This window comes from Macrobrachium rosenbergii, chromosome 25 (genome assembly GCF_040412425.1).
Source record: "Macrobrachium rosenbergii isolate ZJJX-2024 chromosome 25, ASM4041242v1, whole genome shotgun sequence".
In the NCBI taxonomy this organism is placed as follows: domain Eukaryota; kingdom Metazoa; phylum Arthropoda; class Malacostraca; order Decapoda; family Palaemonidae; genus Macrobrachium; species Macrobrachium rosenbergii.
The window spans coordinates 21,856,544-21,881,543 of NC_089765.1; the positions used below are offsets into that span (position 1 = coordinate 21,856,544).

General features: G+C 34.7%; 1 protein-coding gene across 2 annotated transcripts in view; it reads left to right on the forward strand.

Moving 5' to 3' along the window:
• Positions 1 to 8,422: 8,422 nt before the first annotated feature.
• LOC136852444 (uncharacterized) overlaps positions 8,423 to 25,000 on the forward strand; it is a 228,909-nt gene continuing 212,331 nt past the window's right edge. For both annotated transcript variants that reach the window (XM_067127073.1, XM_067127074.1), the window contains exon 1: positions 8,423 to 8,603. The gene's annotated coding sequence lies outside the window, so the exon portion shown is untranslated. The remainder of the gene's footprint in view (positions 8,604 to 25,000) is intronic.

Sequence of the window (25,000 nt, forward strand, 5' to 3'; positions counted from 1 at the left end):
CTTGGAATTAAACAGATTGCTTAACAAATATTGGAGATTCAGCATCAAGACGAGGGTGGTACGGGGTCTCGTGTTTATGCTCGTATTTCTCCACTTTCATCGACTTTCTTATCTCGTGTTTAATGTGTTCTTGGCTCTTCTGAACGACGTGAGCGATCGGCAAAAAATATCCTTCGACAAACTGCGTTTCTTACGAGGATCTTGTTTGCTTCGTTTCAGGGCCGGTGACCTTTTTTTTATATTTAATACTCTTAATAAAATATAAATTCTTTATGTTTAGTATACTTCTAAGAGCTCGCGCGCGCGCACACACACACACACAGTGTGATTGTGTGTGTCTGTGTACGTGTGTACAAAACCAAACCATATTTTTGCAGCTATTCTGTTGCCATGTTCAAAAACGCTTGAAAGCTCAAATGTGGTAATGACGTTCGTTTTATATAGTTCGTAGCATACTTCTGAAACTCGAACAACTCATGTGAATAAATGGTTTTCTATATATAGAACTCAACTATTTCTATCAAATCGTACGTTAATGCATGACTTGACAGGAATAGTTCTATTAACAAAGTAGAAATAGCAAAAAGTTTTACCCATATTTTTGGACAAAAAATGCTGGAAAGCTGTTGTCTTTTTTATCAAGCTTCGCAAACCAAATCTAAATTTAATAACACGATCATTTTCGTTACCTACAATTATGATGGGAACCTTCCGATCTCTTATTATTGTAGCTTAGCCTACTGACCCCTGATTGGGTGAAAGAGGCTAACTCTGACCGATTGGGTCTTTAACGTCACCTATTTTCTGTCAGCTTGAGTGTATAACTACCTGGTGTTACAACTGACTACCAGTGGTAGTCAGTTGCCCTAAAGATTCCGTGACGTGCATACTAAAGTGAAACGCATCTGGTCCTTTGTAAATAGTGATTTTAATTGTGGATACAAAGCAATATTCGTGTTTTAAATCTTTCCTCTATCGCCGTAAATTTGTGGCATCTCAAGAAACATGTCAGTGGAACAAAACAAGGAGATTTCTAAGAGAAAAAAAATTAAATATAATTTCTTTCAATGAAATTTTGTTACATCTTGAGAAGCATCTCAATAAATAAAAAAACTGAAATCTAGGCGAACTGAAAAACTAATGGAAAAGTGAAATACCACATCTACTGAAGGCTATTTAGATCAAAATTTACCTAAAAGGAGCCTCTCGAAAAAAGATGATAAGAAGAATATCGAGAAAGTAAGAATACTTGATTTCCTTCCTGACAAAAAAAGAAACATACCATGCTTTACTCCACTCATTCATCAGGTCCAGGAAATTTCCCCCTTCCCTGTAACAAGCAGGCAGTAAAGTGTGGCAACAAATTACCTTTCGTTCAAAAAAAAAAAAAAAAAAAAAAAAAAACACCCCTACCTGCTGTTCATGACCAGGCTTTAGTGTTCTTACCTTAGAATTATTGCTTTCAATATAAATCCGTTTCAAGAGTATATGTTGCACTATTGAAGCTGGAATTTAATTACTTTTTCCTGTTGGTTATTTCTGTTAATGTGGAAGATTTGGTGATCCAATTTCCGTACACGCTTCAAGGAATAAATGCAAAATAGTCCAGGATTTAGAAGCAGTATTGAAACTGAAACAGAGAAGCAGAAACAGGAAAGGAAAACTGCCAACAGAAAAGGAAAAGGGAATAATCTATAAAAATCAAGAAACCCTGGTGTGATTCAACATCGAAAAAATAAGCGACGGAGGGGAGTGTAAAAAGGATTGAATGAAGAGAAAGTGGGTTTGAGACAGAAATGATGGAGGAATTAACAAGTGAGAGAATGAAGGGGGAAGAGTTGGAAGGGAATGGAAAACTTTTTTTTTTTTTTTAGGTTACAGAAGCGAGTTTTGGTTGGAACAGAGGGAGGCACTGCCTCAGATTTCAGCGTTTGGTAAAAGGATTGATCACAGGAATTTGCAAAACCCATTTTCTTTTCTTTTGGAAAAAAATTCTGTTCAGAAATAGATCATAGTCTCTCGTGCTGAAAACGATTCAGTAAAAATATAGCGATCAAAAAACATTATTACGAAGATTCTTCGTTATGTTTTTATTTTTTTTAGGTGATTTCAGTAGAAGACAATTATTCTAACTTTGTTGTGCTTGTCCTGGTTATATGAATAGAATATTAGTTATGTGGTTTTATTTTTGGAATCTAGGCGCTATCAAGCAAAGCAATGAGGCACATTCGGCCATTCAGCGCTTACGGTAGGAAGAGAGGGAGTTGGAGTGGTTGAACAGCAAGATAAGGTTATCTAGAAAATAAAGGAGATGAAGTGCAAGGACCTAAAGGAGGAACTGAGAGAAAACTAAGAAGTAATGATTGGAGAGGCTGGACAGCAAGACGAAAGAAAGTAAGAGGGAATGAAGGTGGAGTAAAACTAGTTACTCCCCTACAGGAAGGATACAGACACCTGGTATCGAACAATGCTTACAAGCATCAATTTAAGATTATTTTATCAATTATTTTATAAATTACCTAAAATCTGGAAAAAGTGTTATTGACATTAGACCTTATAATCCAATATATGATTTTTATGTAACTTGAAAAGGACAGGGTAAAGAAAATATCTGGAGAGACAGTAGTTGTCGTCCCAAAACGTTCAATTGCATTGATTGTTTACCAACCACAAAAAGTCTTATTTTAGGTTCTTCAAGCGAAATAAAAGGCGACTTGGAGGCTATCTGGCTGATACCAACATTCGAGGGTAAACTGATATGTGATTGACCGAGAGAGATATAATTAATATCTTTTAAAGTACACTAATAAGTCGATGCAGTGATGCCTATGAACTAGCTCAAAAATAGGTCGTACTGAAAATAAGTTTAGAATTTTTTAAAGGATAATTGGCAACTGTTTTGAGGGTATGAAGTGATGAACAACTATGCACTTGTTTAACTTCGAGTTCAGTAAGGTGCCATACATAATCAGACCATGAATGCCCATAATATTAAAATAAAAAGACATAACGTAATTCCATGATTGAGATCATCGACAGTACGACAAATTATCGCCGCTTTTGACTCTTAGAGGCTCTATACATCGGAGAGATAAAGTCTAGACTTAATACCATCCAAGAAACTTTTCTCCTCCCGACGGTGGCACTTAGAATGCCTCCCAATAGCATTCCTGAGCCGAACGAGCAGGTAATCGGGAACCATCTCCGATGTTGTTATTTTTTATAGCTGACTTGGCGTTATGCAAGCAAGGGCTCTTGCTCACAAAGCTCAGCCCTTAAGTGTCATTCAATGCTTTGAAATGATTAATAAAAAGGGTAAAAATTTATGGCACGCAGGTGAAAAATGGTCATGTGAAATGGAAAGTTCAACAGATAGGGTTAAAACCCCCCTTTAAACCTCAGGACCCCGTCAGCAGGAGAGAAGTAGTAGGGAGTCCTGGGGAGTCTTAGATGGCCAGTAAGGAAAACAGAAAATTTATCATAAGAGAAAAATGAGGAAAATATAAGAAGTCTACGGAGATTCCATACCATGTTTAACTTGCCGAGAGACTTCAAGTGAAAAACAGCGCTGGTCATTAGGAGTAGCGATCAATGTAGGGAAAGGAAAAGTTATGTAATAAGGCAAACAACGATTTTTTTCGCCATAACTGAAGGGAAGACGTGGGGGTGAGTTTGTCTCTCGAGGATAACTGAGTATCGTAAGAGCAGTGCTCCCATTCAGTAATCTGAAATAAAGCTAGATTTTCCCCAAAACACCCAGATTTCCAAGAAAAAACCTAGGATTACAATACGATTCATTTATTGATAATTAACATCATCTACATCAAATTTCAGATGAAAAAGTTACTTACCATTCTGAGAATGGGGAAGGGAGCAGCTGTGGTTCACTAAAATATCTAACATTCGTCATCTGAACATGTTTCATTGACTTCATATAAGGTCATTTTCGACAGACTTCTTTGCTTTAGAAGACGTTTTTCATAACGTTGATGGCAGACACCCTCCACAGCTTCTTTCACTAAATCAGGTTTAGGCTCCCATGTGAAGCAATTTTGGTTAAGCCTGGATATTGCCTGCTTCGCCAACAAGCGATCCTCAACAGTTTCTGTCTTAAGTGAATTTGTTCACTTGGTTTTAAGTCGGTTAACCTGCGAAAATATTCTCTCTACGCAGGCCGAAGAGTGGGCTGGAATAGTTAAATGAGTGGTGAAACTCGAAAGTAGTCCATATTTTGACTGGGGTAGAATAGTTAAATAAGTCATGAAACTCGAAAGTAGTTCATATTTTGACTGATTAGGTCCATCTTTGATATGACGCAAAGAATACCAAAATTCAAGGATTGTTGTGTAAGAGAATACTACGTCTTGTTTAGATAAGCGGAATGATTTCCATTGTTTCTTAAATCATCTAATTACTCTGCAGGAACCAGTTGCAGGAAATTCATTGCTAATTTGGCAATCGATGGTGGTGATTTATTGCAGTCATCTGCTGGGTCTAAGATCTTTAGACCAGCTACAAGTCCCTCCTCATTCATGGAAAATCGTAGTTTGATTTGCATGAGGAATTTCAAACAGCCACCTTTAAATCTACACTCAATATTCTCACCAAATGGTACCAACTTCAAAATACTCACACATCTTCCACCCAAATACAAATCACTAAGTTTCTTATGAATCTGTTTGTTGCTTGGGTCAATTTCTGATATTTTTGAGGAACTTAGGACTTCTTTCTTAATAAAAAAAGGCCAAGATGTTTTTGCATTCTGTATAAACCATTAAATGTAATACATGTAATCTGAAATGTTCGAACTGGAATTCAGTATTCAAAGTGTTGACTCTTTCTAACACAATTTAGAAAAAGAAGCATGCGTTTCGTTCCAGCATTGATCATAGTTTTGTAAATGGAACTAGCTCCATCAACTTTGTTAGTCTTAGACTGACTTTGAAAATATAAAAGTAACGAATACCACTGTTCAAGAATCACTTTAATTAGATTGCCTCTAGATAAAATCTTTTATTCTTTTACTGCTACGTGAGAAGTAAGGTGAAATCTCCTTGATGAATGTTTCAAAGTATGATGGCAATACCTTAACTGCGTGACTGGCACACAAAGCAAATGTATGACACACGCCTCCCATTATAAAAATATTTGGAACATCTTGTTTTAGCAATGCCTGAAACCCACTCTTTTTGCCCATCATGGTGGCGCAATTGTCACTTCTGAAACGAACAATATTTTGCAATGGGATAGCCTTCTTATCTAAAAGATCTTTTACTTCCCGATGCAGTTTTCAGCACTACTATTTTCAACTAAAACTATGTCAAGTAACATATCAACCACATGACGCTTTTGAGTGTCGAAATATCGTACAACAACTGCCAAACCTTGACATACCGATATATCTGTACTTTCATCGATTAGCATCGAAAATTTGTTATTTCTGCATATATCAGAAATTTCCATCTTCTCATGATAGGCTATTCCTTCTTGAATAAGATGAGCTGCTTTTGTCGCTTTCATAGTCACCTTTTTGGCAATATTGCTATCATGAAAAGCGTTTGGCATGCCTCCATCAAATGATCGACCTGAGCAAATGGTCAATGATGTTCAAACACAAAACCAGCAATAGTCAGTTCTGCCTCAGCAAATTCCTCCTGTTCTGTAGGTGGTCGTTTTTTAACAAAAGCGTCCAACGTTACACTTGATTTGGCACCTTTTATTTTCTTCTGATGCTTAGCTGTATTAGCATGTGCTAATAACATAGACTCATTTACATTTTTTACTTTCATATTACAGCAGTTGCAGTAGCATACCCCTTTTTCATTGCAATCCTCCTGCAGCCAGTCTTTAAATGGGGATATTTTAACCAATCTTTCTTGAAACTTTCCTCACACCACTTTTTAGCCATCTTTTTCGGAGGGCTAGAAGGCCCTGGCTCACTCATCTTCAATAGCAATCTCAAAATAAAAGCAATCGCAAACACAGAATAACACAGTGATGTGCAAACAAGCACTTGCCAACTCACCGATCTACGACAACATACGCAAGAGGCAGCTCGTATGCGATTGATGAGTTTTTCATCACCGACGCTCCGGACACCGATGTGCTGCGCAGGTGAGGTTTGTTTAAACCAAGATCGAACATGATCTGTTCTCGTTCGCTTCATTGAATAACTATTTCCAAACGCATGCGTATCTACTTATATTATAAAATTTTTAATAATTTATAATAAATGTGGTATGCATTACAATATTTATACCATATGTTTGAGTGATACTTACCTGTATTTTTTAAACTGTCATTGCAAAAGCAGAAAATAACCTATATCTTAAACATACCATTGAATATAAAACCCATACACCCAGATGGAACCCCAAAAATCCAGATCTGGGTGGAAAAAACCAGCAATGGGAGCACTGCCACGGTAAGAGTTTTTGACAGCACTTGTCCAGTGTTTGCCCTTTAAAGGAAGACTCCAGAATGTAAGTGTATAATTGTGTTTTGTTTTTATTCCCTTTCATTAAGGGCTGTAAAGCAATAAAGGAAAGATGTAACTGCTAAAGTGGGCGTTGTCGGCGTTGGCTGCTCAGTTTGAAAGATTCTCCTGAATGGAAACTGGCACGTTAGGTGGTTCTGCTGTTTCTATCCGTGGCTCGGGAGCTATTGTTGTTTTGCGTGCCGGTGCTAGTACCGATATCGGTCTTGGTAGATAAGTTGCCCTCATTTTTCCAATGTTAGCGCATCTGGCAGTGAAAATCACCATGCATGATGATGAGTCCAGAGCAGTTGCTGAAAATTGTCGAGCAAGTCCCCGCCCCCTTTTTTTATTTAAACGATCAGACATTAAAACTTAGCTTTTCTTTACTGCTTCATTCACAAATTATAGGACTCTGCAACCGTTCCTGGCGATGGTCATACCACTGAAAACAGTAGCACCTGAGATGCTCATGAGTTTCCTCCTCTGTGGGGAAACGCCCCCATATCCTAAGTCTGAGGTTTGGGTTCGGGGTCCTGGAAGGTTGAATGAGGGGGCTTTAGGTCTGGCTTGTTCTCCGGCCATCGACAATCAGTTTGTGTTTCTGAAAAGGGTCCACTAACACTAAACTGGCAAATGCCAAGAATGGCTTTGCTTAGTTTTTCATCTGGGTTCAGCTGTTTAAAGTCAGTGTTGGTCTGCAGGAGGTTAACTTTCGCTCTGTCGTTAGGTGTGATGGTAAGGTCTCCTTTTTGTGATCTGGTCTTGCAGTAATGTTGATGTTGTCGCTCTCATTTTTGCAACCACCGCAGCGTATGGTCCTTCCTTAAACAAGGATGATAAACCTGACAGTTCAAATCACCTCGTTAGGGAAACTGGATGAAGAAAATTCCCATTTTTTAAAGTTAGGAGGAAAAGGGAAGGAAGGAAAGGAGGAAGGAGGAGGAAGCTATAAGGTAGGAATTATAGGAGGAGGAAGGCCGTTCCTGAGGAGATGGGTGCAATCATCAATATCTTGAGAACGGCTAGCACCTGAGTTAGGTTCACTATCCACTAACCTGCAATCGAAATTCAGCCCTCTCCCACCGGTGACCTAAGATTCATTACATACCGAGTGATGAGCCCATTCTATTCAGAATCAACCAAAATCGTCCAGAAGACGGCCGACGTTTGACGCTCTGGAAATTGATAATAAGAGGGAACTCCTACGAATCACCACCTGAGAACGAATTCGTGATTTTAATCATCAATGACCGGCTTTACAGAACGTTTTTCAGCTTACTTTCTAGCGTATACGAATAAATTCGTGACTGAATCCAGGAAAAATACCTTTCCTCTTATACATATGAACATCGGCCAAATTTAGCAGACATTAACACTGAAGAAAAAAGAGTAATAAGAAAAAATAGATACTTTTTATAAAATCAATTCATATACCATGTTTTCCAATAAAACCCATTATTGTTAGTGAGTTCACGAATGTATACAAATATTTTCAAAGGATTAGAATAGTCATTCTTGTAAATATAAAACATTCTTGTCACACAGATATATAAATATATATATATATATAAAACTTATAAATTACAATGGTTGCAAATTTTATTTATGAATACATTTATATATAACATTTTACATATATATATATATATATATATATATATATATATATATATATATATATATATATATATATATATATATATATATATGCATATATATATTATGTAAAATGTTATTCGTAAATGTATTTATAAATAAAATTTGTAACCATTGCAATTCCTAAGTTTTGTGATATCAAGTTTCTTTGTACGACCTCTGGTGACAAGAATGTTCTTAGTTTATTTTATCGTAAGTTTCGTCTCCTTCAGTTTTTTGGCATCCTTGTGTTTAGTCAACTTTGTAAGTAGAAACCTTGTATAGTTAGATTTACAGGTCTGTGTTTACGCCGGTCGTTACTCCTAGAAGTGTGGTCAACGAGTAAATTTGTGTTTACGCGGCTCGTTACCCTTGGAAGCGTGGTCAACGAGTAAATTTGTGTTTACGCGGCTCGTTACTCCTGGAAGTGTCGTCAGCAAGTAACTCTTGTGTTTACGCGGTCGTTACTCCTGGAATTGTGGTCAACAATGTAAGTACTCGAGATATTGCTCATTCTGTTTCATAAACTATAGGTCGCTTGTCATATTCTATAGGTTGGTTGTCATGATATTATTATAATTGTGTGCAAAGGGTGTTTTACATCTTACACAGCTGTGTTGAAGTGTTTTTCTTGTGTTGCATTTTTTGTGAATGGGTAATCATGTGTCAGTGTATTTTCATGATTTTTATTGCGAATATGGGTGTGACGGTTTTTCTCAGTTTCTGTTATTGATACTATTTAAGGGTTATTAATAAACAAAGTGTTTTGGGTTCAAATATGAAGGTGACGACTTTACTCAGTTGCTGTTATTAATAGTAATTAAGGGTTATCAATAAACAAAGTGTTTTTGTCAATGTAACAAAAATCTCGCTACAAAATCTTGCTGTACACTCGAGGTATTTTTGGTTTGACGACCTCTTAGCGAAATTAAATCGAACTGGATATATCTTGAAGTAATACAATTATTCGATGGGGAATTATCAGGGATTTAATTTAGAAGGTAAAATTAATATTTTTTTTCAAGTACCAACAGTCAGTCAAGTATACGTGCTTGATTATTCGATCTTAACTGGAATAAAACAAAGATCCTTAAATAGTAGTTCACTACTGTTCTGACAGGGGATGGGGATTTGTGAATGGAATGCTCTAGGCGTTTCCGTGGAAGCCACTATGTGCATTTGCTTTACAAATGAGACCCTATGCAAATGGGTAAATACGAAATTCATTACTAATTCAGTAAAGATAGAGAATATATACTATAAATATATTTTATATTTTAACATATATAAAAAAATACTCCAATTAGGACTTTTACTCAAGCATTGCCATATTCGGTTCTGGATCGTTTGCATGAATATGTCGAAAATAGAGCATTCACCAAATTCCCAGAAGAAGAAATCATTTTTTAAAAGTTTGTAATAAAAATAAAAGAGAGCCTCGGTAGCTCACATAAAGTGAAGATTAACCCCTTCGTAAAATCACAGGGAATCTTTTTGAAAAGTAATGATTGACAAGGATCGCAGCGTTTGATGTCATGAATAAAAAATAACGTATAGTTATTATTTATCGTATCTGATGGGATTAGAAGGGAAGCCTCCGTTCTCAATATAGGCTTTTCGTATCCTTATAATATTTTTATTAAATTTAATAATCACTTATGTCAAAATGGACTCATATTTAAGTTTTGATATAATTATATGCAGTTGTTGAAATAGGTGCATAAGAATGCTTGAGATTATTTTAAACATTCTATTTTCATGTATATTTATACCTAAGTTCATAGAAAAAAGCCTCACGTATGTTTAAAAAAGGGCCTCTGGTAAAGAAGAATCTGTGCATTAATTCTTTCTTTTCCGAGGATTTTTCTTTGTTATTTTCACTTATAAATTAATTATAACGTCAATAATTACAGTATAATATTTTAAGTAGCTGGATAAGCGCACAGGAAAGAAATTATAAAAAAAAAAAAGCTACTGAAACCGCTAGTCTCATAACTTGAAGGTTTCTTTGTTTTGGCTAAGTTAGGACGATATAGCACCAATCCGTAGACAGTCACAACAGACAGGGGTTAAATTAATGAGTAAATGGTAAAAATGTTATGATGAATGTAATTTCTACCCACATTATATTTTCACTGCAATGATACGCATAATCATGCATTATATTGTACTTTAATTATACAAATAAAAATGCTTATTTAAAATAACTACTGGCATTTTTTACGTTCAAAGTACGTCAATGAAACCACCGAATGGCTTGATTCGTACAACTGAAAATCTATGTCCTTAGGTAATTATTATTTGCTTAAAATTAAGTAATATGCATAAATACATTAAAATGTTGTTGTTACTTTTAAATTAGTAAATAATATTGCTCAAAACTGAAAGATATATATAGCAAAAAAGAATATTACTAGGCTATTTACTACGTTATTTTGGCTATACATTTTCTTCTCACATACATTGTTACGTCATCAGTGAGGGAGAGACATATTTCCCGCCAAGACTGTTCCGTTCCGAGGGGTTCTGTCCAATTTGTCCAGTTAAGAATTTTTTTTTTATTTAACTCTAGTAGTTTTGCACCATCCCTCGGGTGGGTAAATGCCAAAACATAAACAAAAGACGCTAATATATATATAAAAAAAAAAACATGAACTAAGGCCATACGTAAATAAAAGACGGCCGAGGTATCGGCAATTGCCAGGGCGGGAATCAGGACTCGTTCGTTAGTAGTATACAATTTTACCTCTGACTCTTATTTCCTCTTGATTATAAGGCTAATATATATTTTGAAAAATATTTATACTTCATTATGGCCAAAATTTACCTATATTTCAGTTTTTGAGTTATTTGTAGGTATTCAATAGGCGAATTACGAAATATTTAATATTAGTAAAGAAATCCGTCAGTATCCTCTCTATCCGTTTTCTCTAATACCATAATTCATAGAAAACTGAGGCAGAGAAGAAAGGTTTAATAAATCATTCTTTTCTACTAATTTCCTTTAATGTTTTCACTTGATATATTGATGACTGTGCATTATTAATAAAACAAACTAGAAGGAAATAAGAAGAGAATGCTTACTTAAACCTTTTTTAATAACTTGTAGTGTGCGTTTTTTAAGCAGTTACCACAATTTGGCGAGAATACGTAGCCATCCATATTATTCAGGGGATAAAATAATAAGTATTTGGCCAAAAAAGACATATCTAATGTAATCTCCAGCTCCATTGATTATTTATTGCAATGATACGCGTAAAAGTGCTTTAAAATAACATGTTATGAAAATAAAAATGAAAAAAATGAGAACTAGCAGATGTTTAGCGGGGGGAGGGGATGTAAAGACCGAAATGCTCCAAATGCTCATTCACTATGAAAATTAGAATCTATGCTGTAAAATGATCAAAATTATACATTAAAAATAGTTTATGTTAAAAATCACATTTAATTTTATATTAAAATACTTTTCTGTAAATGGTGTTGCTTGAAAATTACCTATACAGAACACAAAAAAGAATATTATAAGCCTCTTTACGCCACCGTTTTGGCTATACATTTTGCTCCTCCACCCTCCTATTCTCGCTACGTAATGTGAGAGGTTATTGAGATAGCTTTTGTAGGCTATTCTCTTGCTCCCCAAATAATAGAGGGCGCATCTATTGCTTTTTTTTTTTGTAGAATAAGGCGGTTCATACAGGGTTCTTACTACTTTCGTTTGTTGCATTATACTGACTTATCGTAAAGCAAGGTTTCACCTCCGATATATTGCGGCCCCATTTTTATCCATGGTGTGCGCATTGTTTTTCGAACTCCATGATTGTTTTGCTTAGGCCTAGATATCCATATCTTCTCTAGTGTATATATATATATATATATATATATATAATGAATGTATATGAATGTGCATTATATGCATATGAATAAGTATAGGTATATAGCCTATATGTATATACATGCATGAGTATATGTATGTGAATGTGTATGAATATATGTATGTATATGTATTTTTGTATATATGTGTGTTTGTACGTGTACGTATGTGCAAGAAAAATAATGCTTATATCTAAGAAGGATTTTATATATCCTTTAGGAGATTCACCCTCCCACATTTTAATGGTTTTTCTTGAATCACTTTCAGTTCTACGATATCATATGTCGCTTTTCTCTAAAACATTTTACTCGTTTCAAGGTTTACTTCGAAATCATTAAGGAAAAGTAGTACCGAGGAATCCGATACACCGTGAAGTTTATTTCCTTAGAGTCCTTACTTAGTATAAAATTAATTTTAACCACCGTGTTTTCTGAGAGAGAGAGAGAGAGAGAGAGAGAGAGAGAGAGAGAGAGAGAGAGAGAGAGAGAGAGAGAGAGAGAGAGAGAATTATATCTACGTATTTTCATGTAAGAGGTATTTCTATGAAGTGAGAGTTACTTGATGAAATAGATTTCCATGGTAACCTGACCGAGGTTGAAAAATATTATAAATCATCCCATCTTTCATCACAAATTTCCGGAATTAAGTAATGGTACTTTGTTATAAAATGCCGCAATGAAGTCCACGGTTTTATTTTAGAATTTTTTCTCGTTGCTATAAAGTTTCCAGCTAGTTTTTATAAGCATAATAGAGTTTCTCTTTTAAAGGAAATATAATTGTCTGTTGATTTTTATTAAACAAGTAATTTGAAAAACAATGAACCTACAATAAATTATTAACTGGTAAGATGGAGCAAGAACTTTTTCGTCAATTTATGAGAATGGATTTAGTCATTCAAGTTTTCCAATAGGTTATTTACATTAAAATTGAAAACTGACTCACTAACACAAATATACAATTTGATTAATTCCAGATTTTGACTGAATGTTAGTGGTATTTCCTATAAGGTTAATTAAATCTTTTATATAGTGTAATTGAAATGCTGACCAGATTGTAAGGTATGTCTGGATGAGGGACAGACTCCTGTGGAATGGATGATAGGAATAATCATTATTTTATGTAGGGTTAAAGGTGATACTAATGACTAAGAATTTTAGGGGAATAGCATTGCTTACTTTATTAATGAATGTGCATGATAGGGTTTTGACTGAACATATAAGAAACATGACAGATGCACTGATAAAAGAAATGTATGACTACTAAATACCTATTCATACATTGATAAAACTAAAGCCATACGTCATCAGGTCATTCTGGCAATTCTAAGTCAACAATGACAAAGTAAAAATAGCATCTCCCACATTTAACATATATGCAGGAAATACTCATATATATTTTTTGGTGCTTATCTATCCCCTTTAGGATACCGCGAACGTTATTGCGTGAATGTATGACATTTTATATTCGTGAAATAAGCTGGGAACACCTTTGAAGATTATTGAATTAATGAGCAATGACAGATGTTAATATTTTCTTTTGTAGAAAAAAGGTTTGTTTTAATTGCCGTTAAATACAAAATCAGGTTATAATGACTCTATTCACTGACGGTGGTATAGATATAAAAAATATTTCAAAGTATTGCGTAATGACCTTTATATTTGATTTCTAAATGAACATTTTTTCGTTGATGCTCGTACATATGTGTATGTATATGTATATATGTATATATATGTATATGTATATATATATATATATTTTATATACATACATATTTTTGCACATATATATATATATATTATATATGTATATATGTATATATATATATATATATATATATATATATATATATATATATATATGTATGTATGTATATATATATGTATGTATGTATGTATGTATGTATGTATGTATGTATGTATGTATGTATGTATGTATGTATGTATGTATTCGACATAAATTCCTATGCTATGCAGAATAACGCTAAGTTAACTCCTGTAACCAAGCTTGAGTCAAGTAAATCAAAGGCTACAAACGCGTAAGGGTGGCAACCTGGTAAAATTTTAATTACTTTGTCTCTTGCTGTGTCGCTGACAATATTTTTTTGAGTTTATTACTCGTGTTCACGAGTCCTTACTTTTACAGTTTTTTTAAATTAATTAATAAATTTCAATAAGGCCTTATAATTTCAGTTAGTACACTATATTATTCGTGTATTGATTCCTAATTACAGCTGATAATAATAAAATTTGAATTTATACTCAGTTACAGAATTTCATATCGTCGATTTGGTTTAACATACTATTTTTCATTATGGTTGTTAATTTCAGTTGTGGTGATCGATTTTCATTCAATTACTGTTCATTCTCCCTGAGATTTATTACTTTCGTTGATCACTTTCGTTAAGGCAAAACGTAATAAAACGCACATATGTCTATTGCTTTTCTATATTAATTTATTCTCATAGAACTCTCCTTCAACCACCCACACTCCAACCTCTCTCATTCTTTGTAAATGGTTTCATTATAGATTTTATGAATAATCTATTAGATACATTCAAAAACTTGTATGGTAAATAATATAATTGGAAAATTCAGATATTAGGACCAGTAAATAAAGATAAAAATAATTATTTCAGCCTCTGAACCATGCTTTGACTAATCGAACACACCTATGGGCGGACAATTGACCATCATTGATAATGGCATAAAGTATTATGGAGCAAAAACTAAGATATATTTTTCCCTTATAAACACAACTGACTATACGGTTTTCCTTTGGTATTGCATTAGACACCTTCCTGAATATATTTACCTCTAAGTCATAGAGAGAGAGAGAGAGAGAGAGAGAGAGAGAGAGAGAGAGAGAGAGAGAGAGAGAGAGAGAGAGAGAGAGATGCAAATTGCTGCTCAGTAGTATCCAATTGTCTTGACCAAAGTCATAAATATTACTAGTCACATAAGTTACTGTCGCGTAAGGAAAGCTCTATAAAGAGAAATCATCTCCCAATATGGTGCACCGTAAGTTCTTTAAATCGTAATGTGAATAAAAAAAATATGACAAATGAGCTAAAGAGTGAAGGAACTAAACGAATGGCTTAATAGCCCTTTCATGTCTTCCGAGAATAAGAGAAAACGGTCACGCTTCAGCTCCCGCACTCGTCAGGAGAAAACGTCCTGTAGTGTGCTTCTTCACTTCTTCTCAAATAATGTCACGGGTGTGAGAGATACAGAATAATGATTGCAAAGCCCATGTAAGCTCTGATCTGATATTGTCAAGTAGTGACACAAGTGAAGGCTTTGAAGTTATGAACAAGCAGAAAAGGAAGAGCCGGAAACCTCGGGTGGATGGAAACAGCACAAATATGGTAATGGATGGCGCTGGCAGTGTTCATTTAGGTTCGGCTCCGAGTTGGAAGATAGGGTCTAATAATGGCAACATTATAGCGTGTGATAGTTCTGATGCAGAAAGTCAGCTTAATTTTGGCACAGAGGAAGATGGAATTAAATTTGTGCATTTCCCAAGTAGGCTTGATATGGATCATAAACGAAAGTAGCAGTGGACGATTATGTTATATATATATGGAATACCCAGAATTTGAAGTCCAATTCTAAGAACGTAAATGCCAGGCTTACATACTGTTAAAGGTGAGAAGGCTGCGAGGCACCTGGCTACCACTGGATTTGAGGTTTTTGTTTGGAGTGTCCTAAACACAAGGGAAAATTAACCAAGGTTATAGTCTTTGATTTTCCGCTTGCATTTCCACCAAACGCTGCCTCTTAGGCTACCTGTTCCTCAAACATGCCTGAGTGTTTGTTTACAAGGCGGCTGTTAAAACTATTAGTTAAAAGCTAATTTCCCCATATTTACAGTTAAAAACATTACAAAATAATCGGTAAGCAATTCACCCACAACAAATGCATCTGCTTCATATTCTGCCATACTGGAAACCAAAGCATAATCAAGTCTTCATATGAGTGGATGAAAAGGCACTGCTGGCTGACAAATCGTCCGTTTGGATTAAACGGCGAAAGGTTAGGCAAGTCGGAGAGGTTATTTCCAAGCTACAGGCTATTGCTCTTATCAGAGATGAAATTCCCGAGTATGTGTGTGTGTGTGTGTGTGTGTGTGTATGTGTGTGTGTGTCCCGTGCATTGGTTATATGAGGGTTGCAGTGTATAATGAACCACCTATTTTATGCTTTAAATGTAGCAAGTGGGGTCACAGGGCATTTAAATGTCAAAATAACTATGGATGTAGATATTGCAATGAATATCATGACTAAGTTATGCATATATAAAATCAAGGAAAATTAAAATTAATCCGAAATGCTGAAATTGCGGGGGAGGCCAATGTGCAGGTTCCTCGCTGTATAAAGAAAAACCTCATGTTGTGAAAGGAAAAGCGTTAAGTCTAATGGAACAGTCTCTGGACACTAGACAATCGAGTAGGGCAGTAACTTCTACCATCAATGTGTAGGAACTTCGGGAGAAAGAGAGACTTAAAGTGGCATACTAGAAATTAATGACCAAAGTGTTTGTTCTAATTTGGAGAACAATGATACATTGGCAGCTCTGCGCATGGGAAATGAGCTAAAAAAACTAGTTACATCTATGCAAGTTGAAATTAATCAACTCTGTAAAACAAAAAGCTCTGTTAACGAAAAGCATGTTGCTCCTCGAAGTGGTGTTGAAGACGTTGTAACCCCTTCTGTGCTTGAGAGGAACGTTGAAGCTGGAATGAGTTCAGCAAGTGAAAACAAATATTTGTATGGAAGTGTTGATATGCTCAAACTGAAATTTTAGTCAGTAATAATATTGCTGGAAATGTGTCTACTTTGTTGGATGCTGTACTGAGATATATGGAACAACCTGAGGACGCTATTAAAAATATTTTGTTTGTTAGAGATTTTAGGAAAAATCTGAGTAACAATGGCGCCACCTAACCTAAAATGTTTGTCTTGGAATGAAAACAGTTTACAGAAAAAGTCTACTTTTGTTCTCTCTAATGTTTTATCTCACGATATTGATGCAATAGCTTTGCAAGAGGTAGGAATCAATATCTCAGGTTTTCATTTAGCTACATATAAAAGTTTTGAGTTACATGCAGACCCTCTGAGCAACACATGGGTGTTAACTACGTTTACTAAGAAAAACATTCCCGCTAAATTAGGAATAGCTGTTACGGTTAATGGTACGGAGATTTAAAATGTCAATGTTCGCAGGAAGGATCATGTCATATATATTATTAAGGTCTATATTCATTCTAATATGTTGGAATTAGAAAATTTACCCTCCACCATATATAGTGAGCCATGTTTATTGTTGGGTGATGTGAATGGTCGTGAAAATCAGGGTACTGCATAATGTCAAAATAGACATGGGTGTTCTTTGAGTAATATATTGAATTCTATGGATAATGCTCGGGTTTTGGGTAAGAATGAACCCACTCATATAAGGGGTGGAAGACTTGATTATGCATTGGTTTTCAATATGGCAGAATGTGAAGCAGACGCGTTTGTTGTGGGTGAATTGCCTAGTGATCATTCTGGAATCTGTTTAACTGTAAATATAGGGAAATTAGCTTTTAACTTCTAGTTTTAACGGCCTTCTTGTAAACACTTAGGCAAGTTTGAAGAACAGGTCGCCTAAAAGGCAGCGTTTGGTGGAAATGCAAGCAGAAATAAGAGATGAGACTGTCTAGCCTTTACTATTGTGTGTTATCAAGCGATTAAAGTCGACTGCCCCAGGTATGGATTGAGTAACATATGATATAATTGTTTGATTGCAATGGATGATAGTCGGCTATTGGACTTAATGAATTTGTCCTATGCAAATGGCAGGTTGTCTATAAAATGTTGGATAGCTTCCTGTTCGTAAAAGCAATGGGGAGTATCGGCCTGTATCTTTGACATCGTGCTTTTGCAAATTAAAGGAAAGACTTGTTTTAAATAGGTTGCTTATTTATTGGAGCGCAGGTATCTGATAATTTGCTTAGTTTTAGAACAAGTTAGAGTTCAACGGACTGCGTTATTAAAGTATTAGCAGGACTAGATGTAGGGCTTTTGCAGACCTTAAGGCTGCCTTTGCTAGGGCAAATGGTGAGGTAATCCTAGAAGAACTGGCAAATAATTGAGTGAAAGGTTCGTTATTCAAGTGGATGCAGAGCTATCTAATTAGAAGGAAAGCAGTGTGGCTCCAAGGTCATGCATCTAAGGAAATATTATTGGAGTTGGGTATATCACAAGGTGGAGTATTATGCCCTACTTTGTTTAATGTATTGATGGACAAACTTGCAAGCAACACTGATTTTGTAATTTGTTATTATACAATGTGATTCTCATGCTACTTTGTCATTAACAATGGCGGAGCTACAAAGCTTGTTTGCATATGGGTTTGGTTGTAAATTAAAATAAGAGCAAAATACAGACTTGTAGAGACAGATTTTTTTTTATTTAATGGTAAGGTATTACAGATAGTCGACAGTAGTATCTCGGAATGTATGCAAGTTTTAAAAAGACCATGCTCGAGATAAGCAACGTTAGAAATCTTTGTCTGGCGAGACTTAAACCAGTACAAATGCTTGTAAACAGAGGTAATGGAGCAGAGGTGGTTTATATTAGTACAGTACGCCCAGTTATCGATTATGCAGCGCCTGTGTTGTTAAGTTATTCGGAGAAGGAACTGAAGAAATTAAAGGTTATCTAAAAGCCATGCGTGTCATATTGGGATGTACAGTGAGTAACAGGATTGAATTGATGAGAATGGAATTAAATTTGCCTAGTGTAGTTGACTGTATTCGAGAAATTCTCTATTGCTGCTTTTCGAATGATAAGAAGAGGGGGAAAGAAGCATGGGAATGATAACTGCTAAGTTACCAGGAAGGTTTAATGATCCAATTCGAGCCAACAGCTATTCACGGAAATTTTATGACTGTTAAGTTATGATGTTGTAGTACTGTGTTCAGTTGCCAGAGGTAAGGCCTTTCAGGCCATGGTCATGTACAAATGGAGAGATATGTATAAAGAAATTGGATTACAAAAAGAGTGAGCGTCATCCTAATGAGTTAAAACAGGTGTTCTTACCATTGTTATGTAATTTACCAAGAATGAATGCTGGATGTGGAGTTCCCATAAGGGAACTTGGCGATACACTTACTACTGACAAGATGATTTCTAAACGAATGCCGGATAATACAAAGACAACAACAGCCGAGTTAAATGCAATTCACGAAGGACTGAAAACTGTCGTAGGTAAAAAGCGAGATGTGTATATTTTTGTCGATTCCCAGAGTGCTTTGCTTGCATTGAATTGTCAAGAACCTTCTAATGCTGATTTGGTTTCCCAATGTAAGGCTTTGATATATGAAACAGAACGAAGTGGTTTTTATGTTAAATTTTACTGGATACCTTATATCATATAGGCATATATTTAAATGAAGTTGCTGACAAATTAGCAAAAGATGTGACATGTAAAACCTCTGTTGATATTGTTGGTGTTGTAAATTTTTGTCAAATAAAGAGAGGTATGAGATATCGGAGAGCTGCATTGGGAGACTGATCTTGCGGAAAGGATTTTAGCAGGCGGCAGTAACAGCATGAGGCATTTTGTATGTATCTGGAAATACCCACACTACATATGGCAAAGCTCTTAATAAAATTGACATAATAATGAAGTTAAGGTTAGGACACAAGTGTTCATGGGAATGTGTTGGTGATGATGATGATTTTTCATGTAAATTGTGTAACGAGACAAAACTCTCAAGCATTGTCATTATGTATTATATTGTACTGAACTTCGGAATTTAGGGATAGAAGTGTTGATACAGTTGCAGAGCAGATGTGTTGTTTGCTTAACAATAATATGGTTTCAAGAATTATGTGGTTTCAAGAATTATGAAGTTTCCCAATTTCTATTGGAACAAGTAATTTTGGAAGATGAATGATGTAGTGCTAATATATTTTGGACGGTGTACCAGCATTCTGTTCTACCCCATTTGATTTATATGTAATATGTCAATAAATCTTTTGAAATTGTATTGAAGAGAAAACGGTTAAAAATGAAATAGCCAAATACAAAGTCTTAGTTCAGTGGATTTAAAAAGCGCCTATCATCTGGTTCCTTTACCGGAGGAAAATCGACCCCATACAGCCTTTGAAGCAGACGGCGCGCGGCCTCTATTGATTGACTGATTTGTTTTGGTCTCACCAACGGAGCGGCAGCTTTTCAAAGGATTATTGACGATATCATTAGAATGAACGGTCTAAAGGGTGTTTATACATATCTTGATGAAGACGTTGTTTGTGGCAATACTCAAGAAGAACACGACGAAAACCTTAGAAGGTTTATAGAGGCAGCTCGTCGTTGTGACATGATACTGAATGAAGCTAATTGTTCTGTCCTCTCACTCTGTTCGTGTACTTGGGTGTGAAATTAGTCATAATGAGCTGCGACCTGATTCCTCACTTCTAGAAGCCCTGATGAACATCGTCTGTTCCACAGACTAAGAAACCTCTGCAACGATTGACAGGCTTATTTGTTTACTATTCTCGCTGGTTCCTCGTTTTTATGAAAGTATTCACCCTCTCATCAGTACCATCCTTCCACTCTCTCCAAAGGCTGTCGGTGCTATCAGTAACTTGAAGGATGACATATCCTCGTCTGTCAAAGCTGCTGTAGACGGGAATTTGCCCTTGACTGTTGAAACCGATGCGTCTGACCTTGCTATTGGAGCTACTTTAAACCAGGATGGGCGACCAGTGGCCTTTTTCTTGAGATCCCTCACCAGCGAAGGACGGAGACGTTGCAGTGTGGAGAAGGAGGCGTATGCAATAATCGAATCTGCAAGGAAACGGCGCCATTATCTGACTGGAAAGCACTTCACACTGGCAACAGATCAAAATCTGTTTCTTTCATGTTTGATGGCAAGCATAAAGGGAAAATAAAAAATGAAAGGATTCTGCGATGGGAAGTAGAACTTATACCCTGTTCATTTGATGTCCAGCATCAGCCTGGTAGGTTGAATGCTGGAGCCAATGCCTTATCAAGAAACTTATGCTCGGCTATTTATACCCTGCAGTTATATCAATTATCTTTTGGAGGACGTCAAAAGGATAATATCGTCTTGTCCAACCTGCTCAACTGATACGAGCCATGAAACCATTTGATCCTTTAATGTTGAATATCTAGGGTATATCAGTGTTATTGAAGCCGAGGTGAATGATGTAAATTGGCATTTATCTTAATCTGTTTGAATGTTGAGCTACATTGTTTGTCGGTAGGCGAATGGTTGTTTTCTTTCTGTTTTTGAATTAGTTTACTTTTGGCGTTCCCAGTGTACCCTACTCTGTTGACTGCTGTAACTCTTTGTGGCGGGATCTTAGCTGAATAAAGCTTTGAATATGCATTGAGGTTTGTTATTACAGTGGGAGGAAGTGTTTATATATACAGTATATATATATATATATATATATATATATATATATATATATATATATATATATATATATATATATATATATATATATATATATATATACAGTATATATATATATATATATATATATATATATATATATATATATATATATATATATGTATATATATATGTATATGTATATATATGTATGTGTATATATATATATATATATATATATATATGTATATATATATATATATATATATATATATGTATATATATATATATATATATATATATATATATATATATATATATATATATATATATATATATATATATATATATATATATATATATATATATATATAATATTGAATAAATTGTCACTTTTTGGTTGATGTCTGCAAGGAATCTAATGAATATCTGGAGTAGAATTGCTTACTACTAAATGAAAGTCATTTAATTTTATTATGAAAAATTATGGTAATTCTCGTCAGGCATATATGAGGTTATTGAGAGAAATCCGTCTGTTTCATCTTGCTTAATGGAAGGTGCATTTATTACAAGTTGAAATATTAAGAGCAGGATTCATACAGAATTGCATACAGATAAAGCTTATCGTTAAGGATACTTTATTAACAGAACATCAGAAACATGTGGTGTTAACTAAAGCTTGGATTTAATACAATAAAAAGATTGCAGTCTCATACCTGTGTAAATACCAGAACACACAGAGGAGGAGAGACTTTTTTGAGTAGATTTGTACATATAACAATGGCGCTTTTACGTTGATTGAAGATTAATGGGAGGCAAATTAATCTTGCACATATAGTCTTCATTCAGGCATTGCCGCCAAAGCCTGAAGAAGGCTTTTAATGAAGAGATTAGACGGAGAGAAAGAGACAAAATGCCCTATAGAAACAATAATTCGTATCTCTGATTTACCATTCGGAGAAGTTATGATTAAAATTATCTGAATATCGAAACCCTTCCATTTCACGAGAGAGAGAGAGAGAGAGAGAGAGAGAGAGAGAGAGAGAGAGAGAGAGAGAGAGACGGCACTTATACAAGTTGCTTTTCATAATTATCCGGTTATCTTGATCAAGGTCGTATCACTGGAATCACATAATAACTATTGTCTCTGTGAGATAAAACTCTGTAAATGGGGAATTACCTTTCAATATGGTATCCCGCAAGTTCTCTGAAGCGAAAGTAGAAAAATTTTGTTCAACCCACCGTTTTTTATCCTAGCCATTTCCTAGAATGGAAAAATGCCTATTATGATCATTTACCTAGCCATAGTTCTCTCTTTTCGCACTAAAAATACGCTTACGAGTAATGTTGATATCAAATACCACCTCATTTACTGGGAAGGATGTATAGAAACGATGTAAAAAAAAATACTACGCATTAGAATTAATACGAAGATGAAAAAAGGATTGAGAAAATATCTACCACTAATGTTATCGTTTTCCTCGTATTGGATATCGTATCAAGAACATGTGCATATTGTATTCCTGAATTTTCAGAATAAAACAATACTGGAAGTGGTGACGAACACAAAGCATGAAATGGAAAAGTTCTTGCGCATGCAAATCGATGATATGTCATAAAAATAAATTGCTTTTGAGTTAAAGAAAAAAAAAATCTGTTGATCGTGTGACACGGAGATGATGAAATCTTGGCTCTAAAACAATGAATAAAGATTGCGTGAGAATATTTTGGCAGCGAATAACGTGATCGATCATAAGTCGAATTTCTTGAGCAATTGCAAAATCTCATATTTTTGGGTTTCCGTTTTTATTAAACTTGAAAAGTAATATTTCATTACCATATGATTACCTTTGGAATGAGGGATAAGCATAACATAAATATCTCATAAATGTGAACAGTTCAATTCAAAGTATCTTAGGAGTGTAAATGGCACATGCAACTTGCATTTCGTTCTTAAGTTTTGTTAATTAAAGTGACCGTCAGGTGGAGGTCACATAACCTGGATATAACTCTACTTTTTTGTAATATACAGTGTTCCAATATATAATGTTCCACCATCAAGTTATGTAGTTTCCTAATTCCAAGATACTTTAGTAACTAAGATGCTTACAGTGTCACTCTGGCTGTCTGTGTCGCTTTTTCTCTTACCGTCCGTCTTTGCATACACACACATTACATATATATATATATATATATATATATATATATATATATATATATATATATATATATATATATATATATATATATATATATATATATATAATGTATCATCGTCATCATCCGGGTGCCATATCCCCAAGGACATCGGCAATCATGGCTCGCCACTCCTCTCTATTTCCGGCTCTCTGCAGCAACTGAGCTGCAGACATTCTTCCTCCAGTTATTCTCACCAATCCATCCATATATTTTTGTCTAGGTCTTCCTCTCGGCCTCCTTCCATTGATTTTACCAGTGTGAGAGAGAGATTCTTGTTTGTCTATATGTATGTGTATATATGTTCTTGTCTTGTCTATATGTATACATGTATATATGTATATATTTATTTGTATATATATACATATATATATATATATATATATATATATATATATATATATATATATATATATATATATATATATATATATATATATATATATATATATATATATATATATATATATATATATATATATATATATATATATATATATATATACACGTGTGTGTGTGTGTACATGTATAAAATATATGTATATATGTGTATATGTATACATTTGTATGTGTATGTTTATATATGTATGCGTGTGTATAAACTCATAATTTTTCCTCGAAAAAACCCACACCGTTGCTGATAAATTTCCAGGTACGACTCAATATCACATCAAAGTTGGAAACTGCCGCGAAAATGCAATTATTCATCGCCATCAGATCGGACTAATAGATAAAAATCCGCGATTAACTTGAAATATGATTCTGATTCATTGACGAAAAAATGAAATAAAATGCATTTTGCTTCATAAAGCATAAAAATAGACCATTCCAAGCGATTCAACCAATGTTAATGTGTGATGCCATGTGCTAATTTGTCATAGTTTGAAAAAGTGAGGTCTTTTCGCTCTGTAATTTGATTTATTTAAATAATGTAAACTTATTTTACTTTTAGAAAACCGCTTGCTTTGATATCACAAAATACAAAGTTTCTTCACAATTATTCATTATTCTCTGTTTGGAATAGTTATCATTGCCTGCTCAATGATCCTTTCGGCGTACGATAAAGATCCCTTTTATGTGTTAACCATTTTGTTCATTTAATATTTTTTGAGTTAATGTTATTCATTGGGCAAGCACGTTTATGGACTATGATGCAATCTAATGTTTTGAAAGAACGAAAAACTTCCTAGGGTCCTTTCCAGAAGAGAGAGTGCATTAACGATTTTGAGCAGAAAAAATGTAAAGATTGCTCAAAATAATTGGCAGAGGCCAAGTGGTTTTTATGCAGTTAACCTTGACTGGTGATTTCACTTTCCAAAAACAGTCTGTTGATAGTCTAACAGTCTAGGACTAAGCACTTTAAGGTAGATTACTACAGTGCTGTAGTCTGTCTGAAATTAGGACTAGGG